Source organism: Pseudophryne corroboree, chromosome 3 (genome assembly GCF_028390025.1).
Source record: "Pseudophryne corroboree isolate aPseCor3 chromosome 3, aPseCor3.hap2, whole genome shotgun sequence".
Classification (NCBI taxonomy): Eukaryota; Metazoa; Chordata; class Amphibia; order Anura; family Myobatrachidae; genus Pseudophryne; species Pseudophryne corroboree.
In genome coordinates this window covers 591,613,356-591,634,971 of record NC_086446.1, presented here as the reverse complement: position 1 = coordinate 591,634,971, position 21,616 = coordinate 591,613,356, and the positions used below count along the sequence as shown (strand labels likewise).

Genomic DNA, 21,616 nt, shown 5'->3' with positions numbered 1-21,616 from the left:
TCTGCTAGTATAGAGATGATAATGATATAAAAAATATATATATATCACTACTGCAGGTATATATAATATAATGACGGACCTGCTGGACACTGTCAGCAGACTCCTACTACTAGTATGAAGAAGATAGAAAAAAAAACCCCACCACAGGTAGGTATACAATTATGGACGAGCACTGACGACACAGAGGTAGCTACAGCCGTGGACTACCGTACTGCGTCTGCTAGTATAGAGATGATAATGATATAAAAAATATATATATATATCACTACTGCAGGTATATATAATATAATGACGGACCTGCTGGACACTGTCAGCAGACTCCTAAACTACTAGTATGAAGAAGATAAAAAAAAAAACCCACCACAGGTAGGTATACAATTATGGACGAGCACTGACGACACAGAGGTAGCTACAGCCGTGGACTACCGTACTGCGTCTGCTAGTATAGAAATGATAATGATATAAAAAATATATATATATCACTACTGCAGGTATATATAATATAATGACGGACATGCTGGACACTGTCAGCAGACTCCTAAACTACTAGTATGAAGAAGATAGAAAAAAAAAAACCACCATAGGTAGGTATACAATTATGGACATGCACTGACGACACAGAGGTAGCCACAGCCGTGGACTACCGTACTGCGTCTGCTAATATAGAGATGATAAAGATGATAGAGATGAACAAAAAAAATATAACACTACTGCAGGTAAATATTTATATAATATAATGAATGACGGACCTGCTGGACACTGTCAGCAGAATGCGTTTATAAAAAAAAAAACACCACAGGAGTGTTTAACTTTTTCAGGCAGACAATATACTGGTGGTCACTGGTCAGTCACACTGGCAGCAAAAGTGTGCACTGTACTCCTGCTATAACTGCACCCCAGTCTCCCCCACAATTCAGCTGTGTGAGCAGTGAGCACTCAGCACAGTCAGATATACATAGATGATATTATCATGCAGCACACTGAGGCTGAGCACAGATATGGTATGTGACTGTGTATCGTTTTTTTTCAGGCAGAGAACGGATTATATTAAATAATAAATAAAACTGGTGGTGGTCACTAGTAACTATCAGCAAAACTCTGCACTCTGAGTACTCCTAATGCTCCCCAAAATTACTAAGTTAGTAGTAAATCAACTCAAGTGTCTCTATCTATTCTAACGGAGAGGACGCCAGCCACGTCCTCTCCCTATCAATCTCAATGCACGTGTGAAAATGGCGGCGACGCGCGGCTCCATATATAGAATCCGAGTCTCGCGATAGAATCCGAGCCTCGCGAGAATCCGACAGCGGGATGATGACGTTCGGGCGCGCTCGGGTTAACCGAGCAAGGCGGGAAGATCCGAGTCTGCCTCGGACCCGTGTAAAAAGGCTGAAGTTCGGGGGGGTTCGGATTCTGAGGAACCGAACCCGCTCATCTCTAATTATTATGTGGCTAACTTGACAACTGCAGTTTAACATCTACATTTCACAGCATTCACAATACTTAGATAATTTACTAAATTATTCCTAAACTTATAAATGATGGATTACACACATCAACTCACCTGGCAAATGTGGTGATTGTGGGGGCATGCGTGGGGGACTGTCCAGCAGTTGTTGTGGGGGCACGGGTGAAACCACCTATATGCGGCGTGGGGGTGATGCCTGAAGTGGTGGCCTGCTAGTCACACCTAGGCTTCGCCTTCGCGGGGGCACAACGGCAGAGGATGTTCCTGTTGAGAGAAGTGTTTGCATAAATTAGGAAGAAACATAGGGGTAAATTTCCAAAGATAGGAGTTCCATTTAAAATGGTTTGTTGCCCATAGCAAACAAACATATTCGAATTCTCATGTATCTAGCACCTTCTAGAACACAGGTACTCAAACTCGGTCCTCAGGACCCCACACTGCATGTTTTGCAGGTAACCCAGCAGGTGCACAGGTGAATTAATTACTCACTGACACATTTTAAAAAGGTCCACAGGTGGAGTTAATTATTTCACTTGTAATTCTGTGAGGAGACCTGCAAAACATGCACTGTGTGGGGTCCTGAGGACCAAGTTTGAGAACCTATGTTCTGATAATGTCGATATTATCTTAAACCATAAAGCTATACCTTTAAACACACTTTTACCATGGAGCCGCTGCGGCCGTTAGACTTAATATGCACTCTACGTACTTTGTACGCTATTTGCGTACAGAGTCCCGTACCGTGTACGGACTTAGCGTACAAACGCCGTGCTGGGGGTACAAAGTACACACAGCGCACACACACTCAGAGTTATACTTTACACCTTAGTAGTAATGCAATGCAATGATGTTACACCTTAAACCTTATGCAGCGCTGACGGTACAAAGTACCCGCAGTGCGTACACACCTTATCAATACACTTTCAAACCTTATACAGTTAGGTACTGTAATACGCTTTAAACCCTAGCAGGGAAAAGAGGACACAACACCGATTTGTAGTTAAACACTGGGCTCCGACACCACAGCGTATATATCTGGAAGGGGATAACAATACAATTTATACACTACAATACAACAGAGTAAATGGCTACAGTCAATGTACATACGTGAGAATATTCGCATGCGCTTCCTGGTCCAGTCCTCCGCTAATCAGGTAGATAGCGTTAAGAGTCTTCTGACCGGCCAGGCAGCAACAGGCTTTTTATACACTACTTCCAAAAGCAATACAATGGATACTGTAATCCCTTTGTCCATTGGACACAGAGATGCATCTTTACATTACAGGAGAGGTCATAGGTTGATTTGAAAAGGTGGGCGATGTCTTTCTCAACTGCTCTTGTGGGTGGTCTCCTCTGGATTCCCGCCGCATACATAATATACAGTAAATACAGTTTATATCTATATTCTACTTCTGCACATAACTATACGCAGGAACATGCGATCTTCCTCTAACCAACACCGGAATGTTACCCTTAAAATACCCTACAGCTGGATACCAGACATCACCTTATAACCTTAGTCTGTCCCTTCCTATCATGCAAAGGCGAATCCCTTAGTCCTGGAATCATTTAAACTGTTGATACTTGCTGATGTGGTGCAGGGGGGCTATGTGTACAATGTGCACTATTTGGATTAAATATGTAATGTTTTGATAACCCACTATGCGCTCACAAACTCCACCGTAAATACCCATACCACGCGCAGGACCGCGGGAGCGATCATACGCAAATTGCGGATATGTGCACGCATGGCGGAACAAGTGCACGCGCAGCGGGCATGTGTGTGTGGTTAGTACGTGATGTGTGTACTGGAATATTTTTCGACTTTGACAGTCCACCCTTTGGCAGTCAACAATAACTGCCACTATCTAAACACTAAACAGAAAAATATACAATACAATATCTACAGATGGTTGGATGGTAGGAGGAGAGGTGTAGGCGGGAAACGTATGACCTAGTGGGATAGTAAAAGCATGTATGTATGAATCCATGTCTGAGGGGCATGTATCATCGTGCCGTATATGTTCTAGATAAGCTTCGAGGTATTGCGAAGTATACATTAAATCCTTCTTATCCCGTATTAAGGGTCTGTAAGTGGGCCAACAAATCACTACCGAGCTCTTTTCGGCTTCTTGTTCCAACAAATGGGGTGCACATTTAGTTGATGATACATGGAGGGGGAACATATGTGAGTGCTAATATATGTGGATATCACCTGTCGACTATGTGTGTCACTAACTGAAGGTTGTAGAGATGAAGATAAGACACATATCTAAAATACATTCACATAACATTTTCGTAATCATTCTTGGGTATAGTCGATGTCTTTTCCGGATCGGTGTATCTGGGCAAAAGGGGAGACAAAGGAAAAACGGGTGAAAGAAACAGGCCATGGAATTAATTTGCAATCCTTATCATAACATTGTCTCTATGGATGGGTCGTAAATTAAATCTGCTGCTGTGACAATGCCCCCGCTCCTTAAACTCATCAATTTTGTGCCGTGCTTGCGCCGCATTAGGATTCGAACACACCTAAATATCAAACCAATAATTATGACGACTCCCAGGATACAAAGGAGAAACTTCCCTACACTCATGATAACATTTTGAGCCCACTCTCCTAAACCTGAGAACCAATTTCGTGGGTTCAACCATGAGACCCAGCCGGTCAGTTCATTATTCACAGCAGTCAGGGTAAGGTTGTGTCTCCTTCGGAACTCCCACTTCAACTGCAAGATATCATCCATCTATTGATCGATGACCTCGGTTGGGTCGTCAGTGCTGTTTGTAATATACGTGCAGCACTTCACACCATATTGAGTTGCCAAAGTGACACAGTACCCACCCGTCACGGCTGTGATATAATTGAGGACCATCCTATGCTGGATCAGTTCTGTTTTGTAAGCTTGCAACTCCCTACCCGTATACCTGAAGGTGTCGTCATACATCTCAGTGATATTATCTATCAAGTTCGCTAGCGCATGGATGTACCTATAATTTATAATTCCTCTGATAGTACGGGTGATGTCTAATGCGAGAAGGAATTGAATCCCGGTGGATTCGTGGATCAAATCAGAGGCTACGTGCTCTGTCCTATCTATGAGGTGTCTCTTAACGATGTGTTCATAGTGAGTATGAGTATAAGGAGCCTGAGCACTGCGGTGAACATCTTTCATCTTATCATGGGTTATGGTCATGACCTCTGGCCACACTCTTCCAACACAACACAATCCCTCTGAGTTTGGGGCAAGCCACTTATACGCCTTCCTCCCACATATGAAATAGGCATCATCGGGGAGAACATATGGGACAGAATATGACATTACCATATTACAAACTTTCCAAGTGAAAAACCCAATCCCTAGTTTTCCCATCTGCTCAGTACAAGTATCAGGCTGGATGATATGAGCACAGTACCCTGGTGATACTTCTCCAACCCACATGGTCTTGCTTCCTCGAGTATACCTATACCGAAAATACCTCCACTGTTGGCTATTTGGCGTACAAGTTCAGAGTCTATGGGTATCCTATCATCTCTATGCGAAAAGGCCATGGTCTAGTTATTCCATGTCACCTCCCAATTTCCTGGTTTTTGGAAATTGGAAATGTTGAAGCATAATAAGGCTCTATCTACATGATACTGGTGGAGCTTCAAACTAGGGGGCCTAGAAATATTAAATTTCTTGTCCACCGGTCTCCCACCCCGTAATTTGAGTACCTCATCTATTGCTAAAGGGTACGGTACTAATCCTGACTTGCTCTGACCTTGAGGTACTTGTGAGCACACCCAGCATTCTGTTTGGTTTAAAACCTTACCCACTAGTGAGTGGTAATCACTCAATGGATGACGGTCCATGTTGATATTAAGGCTGGACTGACATCTCTGGATGCACCCATCCTCAACTCTGTTCTCACAATTTTTACAAATGCAATTTTCCTCAGCCAATAACCCTTCACAGTGCCTCTGAGCTCCCTGACTACCAGATCATTTTCTGATACTCGCCTTTGCTCGAGTGATGTGTTGCTCTTGGAATTTTACAAATCCGTCCTCGCCATCAGAACCCATTCCAGATCCTTTCTCGACCTCTCTGGGACTCTCACCGAAACAGACTGTTCTGGTCAACAACAGGGTTAACAGGAAAACCCGGAACGCAGTCTCTTGGGGTAAGTCCATCTTGTTAAGGGGAGAGAAAGGAAACAAGAAGGGGGAGGAAAAGGGAAGGAGAGAAGGAGGGTAGTGGGAGATGGAGAAAATAATAAAAAAGAAAAACTGGTGCGACAACCGCCTCTGGTCTTGTTGTTCTCCGCGCTCAGGTGCCGTGACAACAGTCCTGCCTTCCAACCTTCCCAGGACAGACACTCCAGTGATACGATGTTCTCTACACTCTGCTCTTTGTCACGGGTTCTCTCTGGGTCAGCGACCTTCTTACAGTGGGACGAGTGGACCCAAGTCTCTCTTTCGGCAACCTTTAACGCTGTCGTTCTGGTTAGTAAGACTTGGTACGGTCCTTCCCACCTGTCAATGAGGCAACCTGAGCGTAGAAAATTTCGAATCATTACATAATCCCCAGGTTCAATGTCATGACAATTACTGTTTGGTAGGTCAGGAATCACCAGCTTTAGATTTTTGTTTTGATTCCTCAGCTGTTGGCTCATCTTAACCAAATATATTACAGTCACTTCGTTATTGCATTTCAAATCATCCTGGGGGTCTATCATTACATGGGGCTATCGACCAAAAAGAATCTCAAAGGGTGATAGGTTAAGGGGGGACCTGGGAGTGGTTCTGATGCTGTACAATACTAGTGGCAAAGCTTCTGGCCACAACAATCCAGTTTCAGCCATCACTTTGCTCAGCTTATTCTTAATAGTGCTGTTTACTCTCTCCACCTTTGCACTCGCCTGTGGGCGGTACGGAGTGTGCAGCTTGCTATTAATTCCCATCAGTTTGCACATAACCTGAAAGACTTCACCTGTAAAATGGGTACCCCTATCGCTTTCAATTATTCTAGGGATACCATATCTACACACAAATTCCTGCACAATTTTCTTTGCAGTGAACGTAGCAGTATTTGTGGCAGCAGGGAACGCTTCTACCCAATTGGAAAACACATCAATACAGAATAACACATATTTTAAATTCCTACAGGGTGGTAACTGTATGAAATCAATTTGTATTACCTGAAAAGGGCCGTCTGTCGGCGGGATATGGGATGGTTCTGTTGGTATTGACTTTCCAATATTCTTCCTCAAGCAAATAAGACATGTCATTGCTCTCTTACCCGCATGAGAAGAGAATCCTGGCGCACACCAGTAGGCTCTCACCAGCTTACACATACCCTCTTTACCCAGATGAGTCAGACCGTGTGCCGCCTCAGCTAAGCTTGGAAGATATGCTCTGGGGGCCACTGGCTTACCCTGTCCAGAGTCCTGAGGACTCCTGGCCATATCCCTTTGACCTCCAGACCGCCTTTTCCTGTGGAGAACACAAATTTTGCATTTCACTTAATTTTTGTGTGTTGATGGTGTTGAATATCATCAGTGATGTGATATCTGTTTGTATGGGGGTGCTGGCTGCTGATTTAGCAGCTTCGTCTGCCCGGCTGTTACCAAGTGAGATTGGATCTTGGTTGTAAGTATGTGCTTTACACTTGATAACAGCCACTCTGTCTGGTTCTTGTATCGCTGTTAGAAGCCTTTTTATGTGGGATGCATGCGCTACAGGTGTGCCAGCTGCCGTCATGAAATTTCTGAGGCGCCATAGGGCCCCCGAAATCATGCACTACTCCAAAGGCATACCTAGAATCTGTATATATATTGTCTGACTTACCCTTGGCCAATTCACACGCTCTGGTTAGGGCGACCAGCTCAGCAACTTGTGCTGAGTGCGGTGGGCCCAGGGGTTCAACTTCTATGATACCTCTGTCATCTACAACTGCGTATCCAGTACACAAGTCTCCCGAGTCCGTCTGTCTGTGGCAACTACCGTCAGTGTAAAAAGTAAAATCTACGCCTTCCAGTGGGTTGTCACTAATGTCAGGTCTCGCGGTGAAAGTCTGGTTCAGATATTCCATACAATCATGCGTGTCAGTATCTGCACTAAATCCTCCTTCACCATCATTCTCATCCTCCACCCTTTGTGCCTGTCCAGGCACACCTGGCAGATAAGTTGCAGGATTTAGTGCGCTGCATCTCTTTATGGTGATGTTTACAGGGGCCATTAGTGCTAATTCCCACCTTGTAAACCGCGCTGATGAGACATGTCTGGTTTGGGCGGAGTTCAGTAAGGCTGACACTGCATGAGGCGTAAGGACTGTCAGGTTGTGTCCTAACACTACGTCTTCGCTTTTACTCACTAGCAAAGCCATCGCTGCAACACTTCGCAAGCATGTGGGGAGAGACCGCGCTATGGTGTCCAACTGTGCACTGTAGTGAGCTACCGGCCTGCTGGCATCACCATGTCTCTGGGTTAGGACACCTGCCGCACACCCAGCACTTTCCGTACCGTACAGTTCAATGGGTTTCCCATAATCTGGCATGCCTAATGCAGGTGCCTGTGATAAGCACTGTTTGAGTCTCTCAAATGCCAGTTCGGACTCATCTGTGTGCGAGATCCGATCTGGTTTGTTTGAAGAGACCATTTCTTGCAAAGGTAAAGCCAGTATGGAGAACCTTGGGATCCAGTTTCGGCAGTACCCACACATTCCAAGAAAAGTGCGGATCTGTTGCTGGGTTTGTGGCAGAGTCATGGCGCGAATCGCCTGTATTCTATCAGTGGTAAGGTGTCTAAGGCCTTGCGTCAAGCAATGTCCCAAATATTTTACCCTGGTCTGGCACAACTGCAACTTATCCTTTGAAACCTTGTGTCCCGTATTAGAAAGGTGAAACAGAAGCTGTTTCGTGTCTTTCAAGGACGATTCGAGTGAATCAGAACACAGCAGTAAGTCATCTACATACTGTATTAATACTGATCCGCTCTCAGGTTGAAAGGATTGTAAACAGTCATGCAGAGCCTGGGAGAAAATACTTGGGCTGTCAATGAAACCTTGGGGTAGGTGAGTCCAGGTGTACTGTACTCCCCTGTATGTGAATGCAAACAGGTATTGGCTGTCAGGGTGCAGAGGGACAGAAAAGAAAGCAGAACAGAGGTCAATGACAGTAAAAAATTTTGCAGTAGGGGGAATTTGCATGAGGATGACAGCTGGATTTGGCACTACTGGGAATTGGCTCTCAACTATCTTGTTTATCCCTCTTAGATCCTGCACTAGCCTGTAACCCCTCCCCCCACTCTTTTTCACAGGGAAGATGGGACTATTGGCAGTGCTGGATGTCCTAACTAGGATGCCCTGTTGTAGCAAGCGCTCTATGACTGGGTACACTCCTAATTCCACCTCTGGCTTCAGAGGATACTGTGGGATTTTTGGAGCTATCCTACCATCTTTTATGTGCACTACTACGGGAGCTACATTCGCCATCAATCCAGTGTCTTGTCCATCTTTGGTCCAGAGGGATCCCAGTATTTGTGAGATAATTTCCTCTACCTTGGATGGACACCTGTCTATACCAGCAGAGTGTGACATTAGCCTTTGTGGGGTGTCTAACATATCCTGCACTTCCTGAACGTGATTCTCGGGTATATCCAAGAAGACACCCTCAGGAGTACAATATATGACACACCCCATTTTACACAATAGATCTCTCCCAAGTAGATTAGTCGGAGCCGATGCAGCTAACAAAAAGGAATGCTTGGTCTGCAAGGGCCCTATCGTAATCTCCGCAGGTCTACTCAAAGGGTAGTGTTGTACTACTCCTGATACTCCCATTGCCGAAATAGTTTTACCCGTGGTTTTTATACCTACCGTTGAATTTAACACTGACCTGGCCGCCCCTGTATCTACAAGAAAAGGTAGTGATCTACCAGCTACATCAACTGTGACCTCAGGTTCACTACCAAGGCTAGCAATCAACTTCACTGGCTGCAGACTACAGGTGTGGCCCAACCCCTATTGTATATTGTGACCCTCCCGCAGCGCGCTGGTAGCTACAATATGTGAGGGGGGTAACTGAGAATTTTCAGAGGTCTGCCAGTCCCTCCTTGGTGGGTACCTCCTTGTTTCCCCTGCATGCGGCTCATAACTTCTCCTATGTGATCCCTGATCCCTATCATGTGTATTATAATGTGGTTCATATCCTGGTCTAGGGGGTCGATATACCTTATGTGTGCCTTTATAACTACAGTTTCGTGCAAAATGTCCTTCCTTCCGGCAGTTATAGCATACTACTACATGCGACTTACCATCAGGGGTCTGGGGTTTTGGCTGATGTGGTTTGGTTGTAAGGGCATTTATACTTACTGTCATCAGCTTATCCCCCTGTGACTCCCTGTGCTTAATGATTTCCGATCGTGCTCGATAGCGGACTCTCTTAATGCAGCCACCGAGATACCTCTCCAGTTAGGTAGAGAGGTTTGTACCCTTGTTCTTAATGTCTCTTTTAACCCGTCCAGTAATACTGACACAGCTACCTCCCTGTGATGTACATTTTCCTTAATGTCCTCGACCCCGGTGTATCTAGCCATTTCCTGCAGTGCTCGATGGAAATATTCAGATGCCATTTCACCTTCTTTTTGTCTTATGGAAAAGATTTTATTCCATTTGACAACAGTAGGGAAATATACTCCTAACTGCAGATTGATCTGTCGTACATTCTCCTGAGTGTACTCATCAGTGAGAGGTACTTCTGCGTCTAATTTGCAATCAGTAATGAATTTCGCAGGGTCAATATTGGTAGGTAAACATACTCGTAGCACTGTTCGCCAATCTTTGTTTGTGGGTTCGGTGGCGTTACCTAATTCTTTAATAAACCTCTGGCATGCGACTAGATCCTTTCTGGGATTGGGAAATTCAGACATAATTGTCCTCAATTCTGTCCGGAACCAAGGACAATGCAAAGCAATGTTCCTGATGGGAGTGACTCCCTGAGCGTCAGTCTTCCCATTGGGGACTGCGATCACCCTGACAGGATTTAATTCAAATACATCATTCTGAGTTGACTTCACAATCTGAGGTGCTATTGTATGGTATCGTACTTACCTGTGGACATGACCTCACTTATCCCTCCACTAGGGGGCCTTGCAACTGATCTTACTGGTTGGGCCGTGCCCACCTGAGTGTTCTGTATGGTGGCTGCTAGAGAGAGTGCCGATATCGTGCTGGGCTCATCTTCTTGCTCGCATTCCTGAGGAAAGTTTAAAATGGGATACAACTTGCACGGGTTAGCATTAGTACATTTATCAACTATACTCTTATCAGATACCAATATGCCATTGTCTGTAGCCACTTTCTCCCCTACAATATACGGTGGTGGTGGTGCGGTTGCCATCATTTTCCTGCTAGGTTTGGAACCTGCTGCGTAAGCTAGTTCCCTTTGCATATCGCCCTCTTGCTGCCATAAATTTAAACAGTTTGTGTGTCTGATCCTTTGCTTTCGGGATTTTATCAGACATATCCTAATCCTTAAATTCTGCAATACCTCTGGTTCAAAACTGCCTACCTTAGGGAATGGTTCCCTATCTTCCGCAGTCATACGTTCCCATTCATTGCAAAAAACTTCTGTGTGTGGTCCATGCTTCTCACACATTATGTACCTCGCCGACCCCCTGGGCCGCGGAATGTCAACCTGAACCCTGGTTGACCGTCCCTTACTTGAGCAACTGGCCCCCATATTTTGCAGGTATAGTCCTTTTGGCTAATCCCACAAAAATAACCAAAATACTCAATATAAGGCAACGGTGAAAGTCCTCAGAGTGCTTTCACCCACTCACCGCCCACGTTGGCCAATACTACCATACACTGTCGTTAGCGAAGGTATGTACCCAACCTAGGGCCCTGTGTAACCTCTATTCACTGGAAGTTTCTGGGAGTGACTTACCCTTTACAGTAAATATACGTTGTTGGAGATTTCCTGAGAGAGACCAGCGAAAACTCCCTAAACCTTTATGATACACAAATCACGCTTGCGTATGCTATATTCAGCGCTAATGATTCTGCGATTTTACGCAAAGCTCGTAAAAAGAGTATCACGTTACGCTAACTATTGCACCCACTCACGCGCGGTCCAATAGCACAGCGTATAGGTACTTGTTACTTATCCGCCGTACGACCAATGGAATCGATTTTTCAGGCTGCGAAACCTCAGCCAGAGCGTATAAAAAACTGGCCTATATGGGTCAACCTCGCTAACCCCCTGGGCTGCGGTACTCTAAACCTTGCTGACCTCTTGGGCCGCGGTACTCTGCTACCTTGCTCCTTTGTACTTCAATCTCTAGAAACGTGAGCCAGTTATTCTCACGCCACCAGGTCTCCACTCACCTGGTGTACCACTTCTACGGGATCCCGAATTCACTGGGTCCACAAAACCTTTATTATGTTTGCACACTCACGTTCGTTCACTCAAATACACTTTGGTTTTTCTGTACAGAAAATTAACTTTCATTCAGATAAACAGCCTTAGTACCAGAGGTAATACAGTAAAAAAGGTTTTATTTAAACTAAATTTTGGAAACCGAGTAATTTGTGCTATTGTAGCGTGGCTACTGTTCCGCCCCTAAACTAAACAATGCGTAATTTGTACTTAGCGGTCGTACCGTTACGCACGTTGCGTAAACACGTGACCGTGCGTATGTCTTTACGTTGCGTACGCAGTCCCGTACTTTGTCCGAGACACGTGTACAAAAACCGTACGTCCGCAATAGTACAAATCCCACACTTCTATAAATGTAAGCGATATTACCTATAATCGTTTACTTAACACAACACAGTTTCTTTCTGTATAAACCTGTTTAACTAGGCCAGACTGTATTTGTGTTTTACGTTTACTTCCTTAATATTTAGTCTATGTTTTAACTAAATAGCAACAAATTTCTCTGCACAGGTCTAAATGAATCTAGTAATCAGTACTTATGGCAACAATGCGAGCAGGTATACAAATACAAAGTACAGGTGTATGCTTGTGTTGTGTGCGCATTTGGCGCCAAAATAGAAATTCACAGATTTTTTAAAATAGCTTTGTGTATTTACTTTATGGGTCCTACCAGCATCCCTACAAACCATGCAGAGCAGACACCATCTAATCAGCAATAACTTAGGGTTTCCAGTGTATTCTACGGCCAGGAAAAGGTCCACATAGGATACCCTTCCGCCCTTTGCTGATAGATAAAGTTTGCTTTAACCTGCTCGGCTACGGGTATGAGGAAAAACCGGACGATGCCCCTAATTGATAATGTCGATATTATCTTAAACCATAAAGCTATACCTTTAAACACACTTTTACCATGGAGCCGCTGTGGCCGTTAGACTTAATATGCACTCTACGTACTTTGTACGCTATTTGCGTACAGAGTCCCGTACCGTGTATGGACTTAGCGTGCAAACGCCGCGCTGGAGGTACAAAGTACACACAGCGCGCACACATCCAGAGTTATACTTTACACCTTAGTAGTAATGCAATGCAATGATGTTACACCTTAAACCTTATGCAGCGCTGATGGCACAAAGTACCCGCAGCGCGTACACACCTTATCAATACACTTTCAAACCTTATACAGTTAGGTAATGTAATACGCTTTAAACCCTAGCAGGGAAAAGAGGACACAACACCGATTTGTAGTTAAACACTGGGCTCCGACACCACAGCGTATATATCTGGAAGGGGATAACAATACAATTTATACACTACAATACAACAGAGTAAATGGCTACAGTCAATGTACATACGTGAGAATATTCGCATGCGCTTCCTGGTCCAGTCCTCCGCTAATCAGGTAGATAGCGTTAAGAGTCTTCTGACCGGCCAGGCAGCAACATGCTTTTTATACACTACTTCCAAAAGCAATACAATGGATACTGTAATCCCTTTGTCCATTGGACACAGAGATGCATCTTTACATTACAGGAGAGGTCATAGGTTGATTTGAAAAGGTGGGCGATGTCTTTCTCAACTGCTCTTGTTTGTGGTCTCCTCTGGATTCCCGCCGCATACATAATTTACAGTAAATACAGTTTATATCTATATTCTACTTCTGCACATAACTATACGCAGGAACATGTGATCTTCCTCTAAGCAACACCGGAATGTTACCCTTAAAATACCCTACAGCTATACCAGACATCACCTTATAACCTTAGTCTGTCCCTTCCTATCATGCAAAGGCGAATCCCTTAGTCCTAGAATCATTTAAACTGTTGATACTTGCTGATGTGGTGCAGGGGGGCTTTGTGTACAATGTGCACTATTTGGATTAAATATGTAATGTTTTGATAACCCTCTATGCGCTCACAAACTCCGCCGTAAATACCCATACCTCGCGCAGGACCGCGGGAGCGACCATACGCAAATTGCGGATATGTGCACGCACGGTGGAACAAGTGCACGCGCAGCGGGCATGTGTGTGTGGTTAGTACGTGATGTGTGTACTGGAATATTTTTCGACTTTGACAGTTCTAGAAGAAAGAACCTGGAGTCTGATTGGTTACTATGGGCAACATACTATCTATAATAGAACTTCCATCTTAGTAAATTTACCCCATAGAGTGTGAAACACAACAAAGGGTAATGAATTTACCTCCATCAGCATCATCCTCTGTTTCAGACAATGTGCTAGCATGGCCAGAAGGTGTATGTATTTTTTTTGTCACTGCAAACATAAAGGATTTCACATGTTACTCTTATTCTGTATTTTGTTTTGAAATGTTTTGTCAATAAAAATCACCATTTATATTAGTTTAAATATTGTGCATGGCAAAAGTATTTATCCCGAAAAATACCTTTAGTAAAGTTTTAAAGAATAAAAAAAAAAACATGTCTAAACTCTATTCCAGCATGCAAAAGAAAATATCTTGACAAACTCATCCTACAAACACAACTTGATCCAATATTTAACATTCTCATAATACAAAACATACTTTAATATATATAATGATCACCTTTAGGACTGAAATATGTTTTACACTACACATCCAAAAAACATACAATAGAAGTAAATACATAACTACAAAGATGGGCAAAGTCCATTTTGCACACATACATCAGCATATGTGGCCTTAACAGGCCAAAAAAATAAAAAAAATTAAATAAAAAAACCAAAAAATAAAACCACATTTTATTAAAACACCGGTGGGCCCATCATGCCCCACACCGAAACTGACTAAGGATAAGGGCAAAGAATCAAGTTTAAACAAAACCGCAATTTAAATAGATAACTAATTTAACATTTAGGACAACAGAGCATACACAATTTAAGAGTTAATAATAGACTAGACAACACATACTGTTTGTTTACAAAAATAAGAACACACAAAAAAGAACTTACCAGACACACTGGGGCGATCAGAGTCCCGCACATATGTGGCCCGCACTACCTCCGGGTGAATCAGTCTCTGCAGCGGCCCCTCATATTCCAAATAGGTAGCTACAAATGGGGGTCCACCTCCTGTTTTGCATGCAGACTTGGCCTCCTTCGACATTTTGGCTTTCACACGCCACTTAATATCATAATAGCGCTTTCTGCAGGTCTCCTCTGTTCGCCTCACAACCCCCTCACTATTCACAGCGACTACCACCTTCTGCCACATTACAGCTTTTTTCCTAGCTGACACCTTACCAGCATCCTGACCAAACAACTGACGATGATACTTCATTATCTCCCTCACCAGGGCAACATTCTCTGCATAAGTAAATTTAACGTTACGCCCAGACTTGGTCCTCACACGTGGCTGCGGAGCCACATCGCTCTCACTAGAGGACTCAGGCGCCTCCTCTGCCACCTCCTCCGCCTCACTTCCCTCACTAACCTCCTCAACCTCACTATCCTCCTGCACCTCCCCAACCTCACTCACCTCAGACTCAGACATGCTGAGAAGAAACACAGAACAGATAATAAATAATGATGTCACACAGCCGCTGCGGCCCACCCCACACACCGTTCTCCCGGCCGTGCCCTCTGTTGACGCCTACAAAACGCTGCATCGACACCCCATTCCCGCCCCCCCCCCCCCCCAACAGGACTTGGACAGTGGCATTCACGCATGCGCAAAAGTGCTGAAATCGGCAAATAGCATTTTCAGCACTTCTGCAATCCATGCTGAATTAGGCCTTAAGTTTGGTGTTTATAATAAACAGAAATCACATTTGTTCTTTTTGGTGAATTTCAAATAGAAAACAGAACACCTTTTTGGCCATTTTAGTTAGATTTTGTCTGTTATGTTAGATGGTGCAAAAAGAATATATAATACAGTATCTTCTGAAAATGCAATGCCTTCTGAAAAAAGGTACTTTGTATGGGTAGTAAAATTATGGAAATGTGACGAGCACAAACGTCAAAAAATTAATCGCAGTACCTGGAAAACCCTCAGGAAACATACATGATAATCTTTCAAAGGAAAAGGATAATAATACCTGTGATGGGATGCAGTCAAAATGCCGGCAGTTGGGATCCCGGTGTTCAGGAGACTGACAGCAGAATCCCGACAGCTGGCATTTTGCCGACTGGCGGCATATCAACTCCCTCCCCTAATTCTCACTCGATTGGTGGGTCCATGCCACCAACTTAGTGGGAGTAGAACCTGTGGTGAGCAAAGCTCGCCACCAGGCCTGCTACATGGCGAGCACTGAGAGCCTGCAAGGAGTCGGTATTCCGAGAGACGGGATGCTGCTGTCGGTATACTGACAGCCGACATCCAGTCTGCTGGTATATCATGCCAGACCCCATGTGATACCTATCTTTGCTTTGGAGTAGAAACAAGATGACAACATATACAGTATAGCATTGAAAGCTGTTACATAGTTACATTTGTAGCAACAAAAACAATTAACACTTTAGGCAAGATTCAAATGTTTAGTACACTGGCAGCCAGTAGATGGCACCCAACGGAGCTATTGAATAGCTCCGTTTGTGCGCAATTGGCTGCCGGAGTCTACATTTCAGCTTGCAACTGCCGAGGGTGGCGAGCTGAAATGTGTGAAAATTGACAGCACTTTTCCAGATTGTGCCCATTAATTTAGTCTTTACGCAGCTAAACCTGACACTAATGCGCGTGATCAGTGCGATAGGGGACATCAATTGTATATCACCCTCTGCGATCTCCTGTCACTTTAGACGGGAGATCGGGTGCGATAACATTTGAATTCCCCCCTTACTGTTACCCCTTACCTTACTGTTACCCCTTACCTATCCATGGTAATACAAACTATCGCCATGACAATACAAGGAAAGAAACAATGGAAAAGCAGATATTTCCTGAGGTCACAGTCTATTTGTTCGTTGAAGGAAACCAGACATATAATACTTACAATCAGCTACTGTACTACAGTATCTGTAAAATGAAATGGACAAGTCAAGAGAAAAGAATGCATATTAACAGATGGGCCCTCACTCACCCTTGCCGCAATGCATTTTCACATGCGCATGCATTGTGGCAGCGACTATTTGCAGCCGTCCGTGAATAGTCGTGGGTGCGAACACGTAATGCATTCCCTATAGAGCGTGTGCGTGTATGCAACGCATGTGCCTATTCATGGGCACACTTATTGCGATCGCATTGCCATGAATAGTAAGGATGAGGATGAGCGCATTTGTATATTTACAGTGCAATCCTACAGCAATATACAAATGTGGCTGCGCTCATCTGAGTTGCGACTATTCGCACCCGTGACTTGTTTTCATGGTACGTGTGCACGCTGGCGTGTGCGTGCGTATATTCGCACCTGTGAATCATAGACATTGCATTGTCGCAGGTGTGAATAGACGCAGCCTGGCGCAGCTAGTCATTGCTGCGTTATGTAAGCGCGTGCATACGCATCGCAGCAATGATGAACGCTGCTACAGTACATCTGTAGCACCTTTTGATCTAGTGACAAATGGACTTATATGGTATGTATCTATAATATGATGCACTATGTTTAAAGGGCCTATTACTGTAGGTGTGTTTAAGGAAACTTTCTCAGTTTGACATCTTTTAACTCATGTTTATCATTTTCTTTTTAACGGGGGACAGAAAACCAAAACATGGATAGTAGAAGTCAGAAGTGCACAGGAGGAAAGATACAAGAGGAGAGGGGTAAGGTAAGATTTGGGTTTGTGGCAGTGAAAGTGAAAGTGGTCAAGTCTTGTGTGTAAAGAAGGATGGTGCCATGGGTATCCAGGAGCCAGCTACAGCTCCAGAGGTGGGGGAGGGTGGGGGGATAGTTTGAAGACAACTATCAAGGGGAAAAGGCAGTGTCAGACTGGAGCATGAAGGGCCCACCGGGGGAATGCTGTTGTTGGGGTCCATGCTAAAGGATGTGGGCAGGCTCACACCGCCACCACAGAGGTTTTGCTAACCATTACAGAGTACATGTTCTGTGCCCCTTAGTAAATATATAATAAACCATATTCTTGTGAAGTATAATGTAACATGCATAATTCAAGTGCACTAGGATAGAGTCTGAAACCTGATCCCTAGAGGAGGAGGAGGGCCCACAGGCAGTGGGGCCCGCCGGTGGTTTCCCCTGTTCCCCGTGGGCCAGTCCGACCCTGGGAAGAGGCCAAGATAAGAGAGTACATGGAGGTGGAGATAATAACCCTGTGGTGGGCTAGAAATGGAGGTTCTTGAGTGAAAGTGTTTGAAATGCACAAGCTCACAGGTGTAAAACAAAACAAAACAATGGCAATAAAACCAATACATGAAGTATAATATTGATGGCACAAACTATAACAGTCAAAGACTGAAAAGCTAATGGCGGGTCAACTGTACAGCGATTACTTTAGAGTCTAAAGTTTAGACTGATGTCAACAGAGGTATTTCTACAGAACTAATGTAGGAACAAGGACAACAACAAAGCAGAATAGCAACAGCATATATGAGAATCACTGTAAAGGTTGCATAGATTAGAACAGAAGAGCATGTATTCGAAGTATAATCCCATAGTTACAGTAATGAGCAATGGATGAAAGGCGCAAGGTAAGCCATAAGGGAGGAGTCCGCCTACAAATTAACATCAGACAAAGGGGGTTATTCAGCATCAGTAGCATTTTTGCTAAAATCGCAAAACTGCTACTGGTAAAAATCACATGCTGAGAGCCGCCCAGCACAGGGCAAAGCCGCCCAGCATGTAAAGCTCCGCCCTGCAATGTGATCGCATTTCAAATGCATTCACATCGCAGAAATTGAGAAACATTGGAAATACTGGTTACCCCCCTGAATACAGAGCCAGTCTGCGTATGCTGGCGCATTGGCGCCATGTTTCCTGTTGCAGGAATCACAGGTAACATCACCCGGCCACCCCGAAAAATGGCCATGACACACCTGCGTTTCCCGCACCACTCCCCACCAATGCCGTGTTGCCGCCCCCAAATGCCCGCCGGCTGTCAATCACTATGGAATCGCATCATGCCGGGAATGCGTTCGCATTGTGAAAGTTTGAACATGCGCAATGTGGGTGTAGCGCATGCACAGATGGACGATAATCATCCATGCATTTTGCTACTGATGCTGAATAACCCCCAATATTCCCAATAACCATACAGAAGAAGGTGGAATCAAATCCAGACAGGCAGAGTCATGACGAAAAAAAAACAACAGGATACACAGGTCATGCGGACTGAAGATAGGAAGCTGGTGTCAGGTCTCTGGGGTTTTGTTGACCCAGGTCAGGAATCCTAGTGCTGGATTCTGTATTAGGAAAGTGGATGAAGCTAGCTAACTTGAAGAAGCTCCTTTTCATGCACGTTGGTAGTAATACAGTTTTGAAGCAGAATGTACAGCAGGCTAGACTTTGTCAGAATCCGTTTGGATCTCCCATTGTGAGAACATGTTAGCAGGGACTGATGTTCATGGTATAATAGCAAGTTTATTAAGCACTGTACAACTGTAAACAATAAATATAAACCAGGAGTAACTAGAGAACTCAAAAAGAAAGGGAAAACTGAGGGAACATAGGATACCAGGAGACTGTGAATACACAGGATGCCAGGATTGCACTATGGTAGTTGGATCACAGGATAGCAACAAGCTGAGGAAATACAGGTTACCTGAGTACTGGGAGAATGCAGGCCAGCTACTCAGTTCTTTAACCATAGGCTGAGAGAATACAGATTACCTGAGTACTGGGAGAATGTAGGCCAGCTACTCAGTTCTATATCCATGGGCTGAGAGAATACAGATTACCTGAGTACTGGGAGAATGCAGGCCAGCTACTCAGTTCTTTAACCATAGGCTGAGAGAATACAGATTACCTGAGTACTGGGAGAATGCAGGCCAGCTACTCAGTTCTTTAACCATAGGCTGAGAGAATACAGGTTACCTGAGTACTGGGAGAATGCAGGCAAGCTACTCAGTTCTTTAACAACAAGCTGAGGGAATACAGGTTACCTGAGTACTGGGAGAATGCAGGCCAGCTACTCAGTTCTTTAACAACAAGCTGAAGGAATACAGGTTACCTGAGTACTGGGAGAATGCAGGCCAGCTACTCAGTTCTTTAACAACAAGCTGAAGGAATACAGGTTACCTGAGTACTGGGAGAATGCCGGTCAGCTGCTCAGTAGTCCATTAACTATGAGCTGAGATATTGCAGCCTCAAAGATAGACTTGATGAACTGGCACAGGAGTGCTTGTGAACAGAGGATAAATAGCAGCTTCCCAGGTGCAAACCACAGCTGCACATAACTAGATAATCAATGCTGCCAGGTCACAGAGTGGGAACTGCTAGACAGACCAGGAGGTAGAGAGTGACACCTAGAGGCAGAAAGGATATATGGCACGGATCATGACAGACTTGGAGTAACTGAGACAAACTGGGATCAGTCTCTGGAACTGAGTCTCTTATTCAAGGAGAATAAATAGATACACCGAGCAGACAGCACAGGCTGTATTAGGCCAGTGAGTGTGGAAGACATCAGAGCCACGGGAGGCAGGTAGATGAGTCTTAGAAAGTATAGTACGCTGCTGAGACAGATGAATATTGGCTTCTAAACAGTCAGAGAACAGCCTGTTGCTGGTGATAGAGTCTTGCTGGGAGTAGTGCGTAACCAGATTTCACCGAGTATGGCACACATCCTGGAATTGATGTTGGAGTGAACTGTATATAAAGCGGAGTCAGGAATTAATTTTGATGTACATCCGGAATTGATGTTGATGTGTGCTCTATTTAGCTCACAACCTGGAATAGATGTTGAAGTATGCTGTGTATAGTGCACATCCTGTAACTGGTGTTGGGGTTTGCTGTATATAATGCAGTGCTCCGATTTGATGTTGGAGCTTGCTGTGTATAGCGCACAGCCTGGAAGTGATAGCAAGGTCAGGAGAAAATGCACAACGAGGAACCAGAACTGGAACAGATGCACAGGTACACTGCCAGGAGCCAGGAAGCAGGTCTCAGGAGATAAGTTGTTCTGGCAATGAGTTCAGTGCCAGAGCTGGTTTAAATAGGGCACCCTTGTCTGAGATGTACTGAGTAGATTAGGTTTGCAGGCAGTGGACACTGGTTTGTAGTTTGTCAGTAAGTTAATATCAGCCAAGATGGTGGTGCCCATTCTCCACTAGTGTGGAGATGACATTGAGATGGATGCCAACCATCCAGCTGGTTGGCGAACATATAGCTCAGGGATGCCTCTGGCAGCCGGAAGTAGAACCGGCGGGCAGGTAATGGGGCATGGAACCCTAATGTCTGACAGCTGGGTAGTGCTGATCAGTAGATTTGGGGATCACTGACCACACTTTCCACTCTTTTATTGGTTCTAGAAGCAGCATTGGGAGGTACATTAATGGCAAGTTTGAGGATGCTCAGGAGGTACCGTAGGTCAATCCTGTGGTAGGTGTCTGAGCCTCAATAACAGTCCTTGCTGAGGGCTGGCAGTCCTGATGTATGAGAAAGGTCTGAAAGTTGTTGCCCTCATACTTTATGAGGGAAAGTTTCCAGGACCCACATAAGACAATAGTGGAATCGAAGTATTACATTACTTAAACAAGTCTGGTCTGACGTCCTTGGCTTCAGAAGTCTATGTGCTCTGTACAAAAGTAAGTAATCCTCTTGGATTTCAGGAGCTAGTCATCGGAACAATTTGTTGAAATACAGATACAGGTGAACAGGTTAGATGGTTTCTGGGATACGTTT

General features: G+C 44.5%; 1 long non-coding RNA gene across 1 annotated transcript in view; it reads right to left on the bottom strand.

Moving 5' to 3' along the window:
• Positions 1–1,570: 1,570 nt before the first annotated feature.
• The window catches only part of LOC135058056 (uncharacterized), a 51,256-nt gene continuing 31,210 nt past the window's right edge, over positions 1,571–21,616 (bottom strand). The window contains exons 3-4 of the long non-coding RNA XR_010244568.1: positions 14,091–14,162; positions 1,571–1,732 (exon numbers count right to left, since the gene is read on the bottom strand). This is a non-coding gene — a long non-coding RNA (uncharacterized LOC135058056). The remainder of the gene's footprint in view (positions 1,733–14,090; positions 14,163–21,616) is intronic.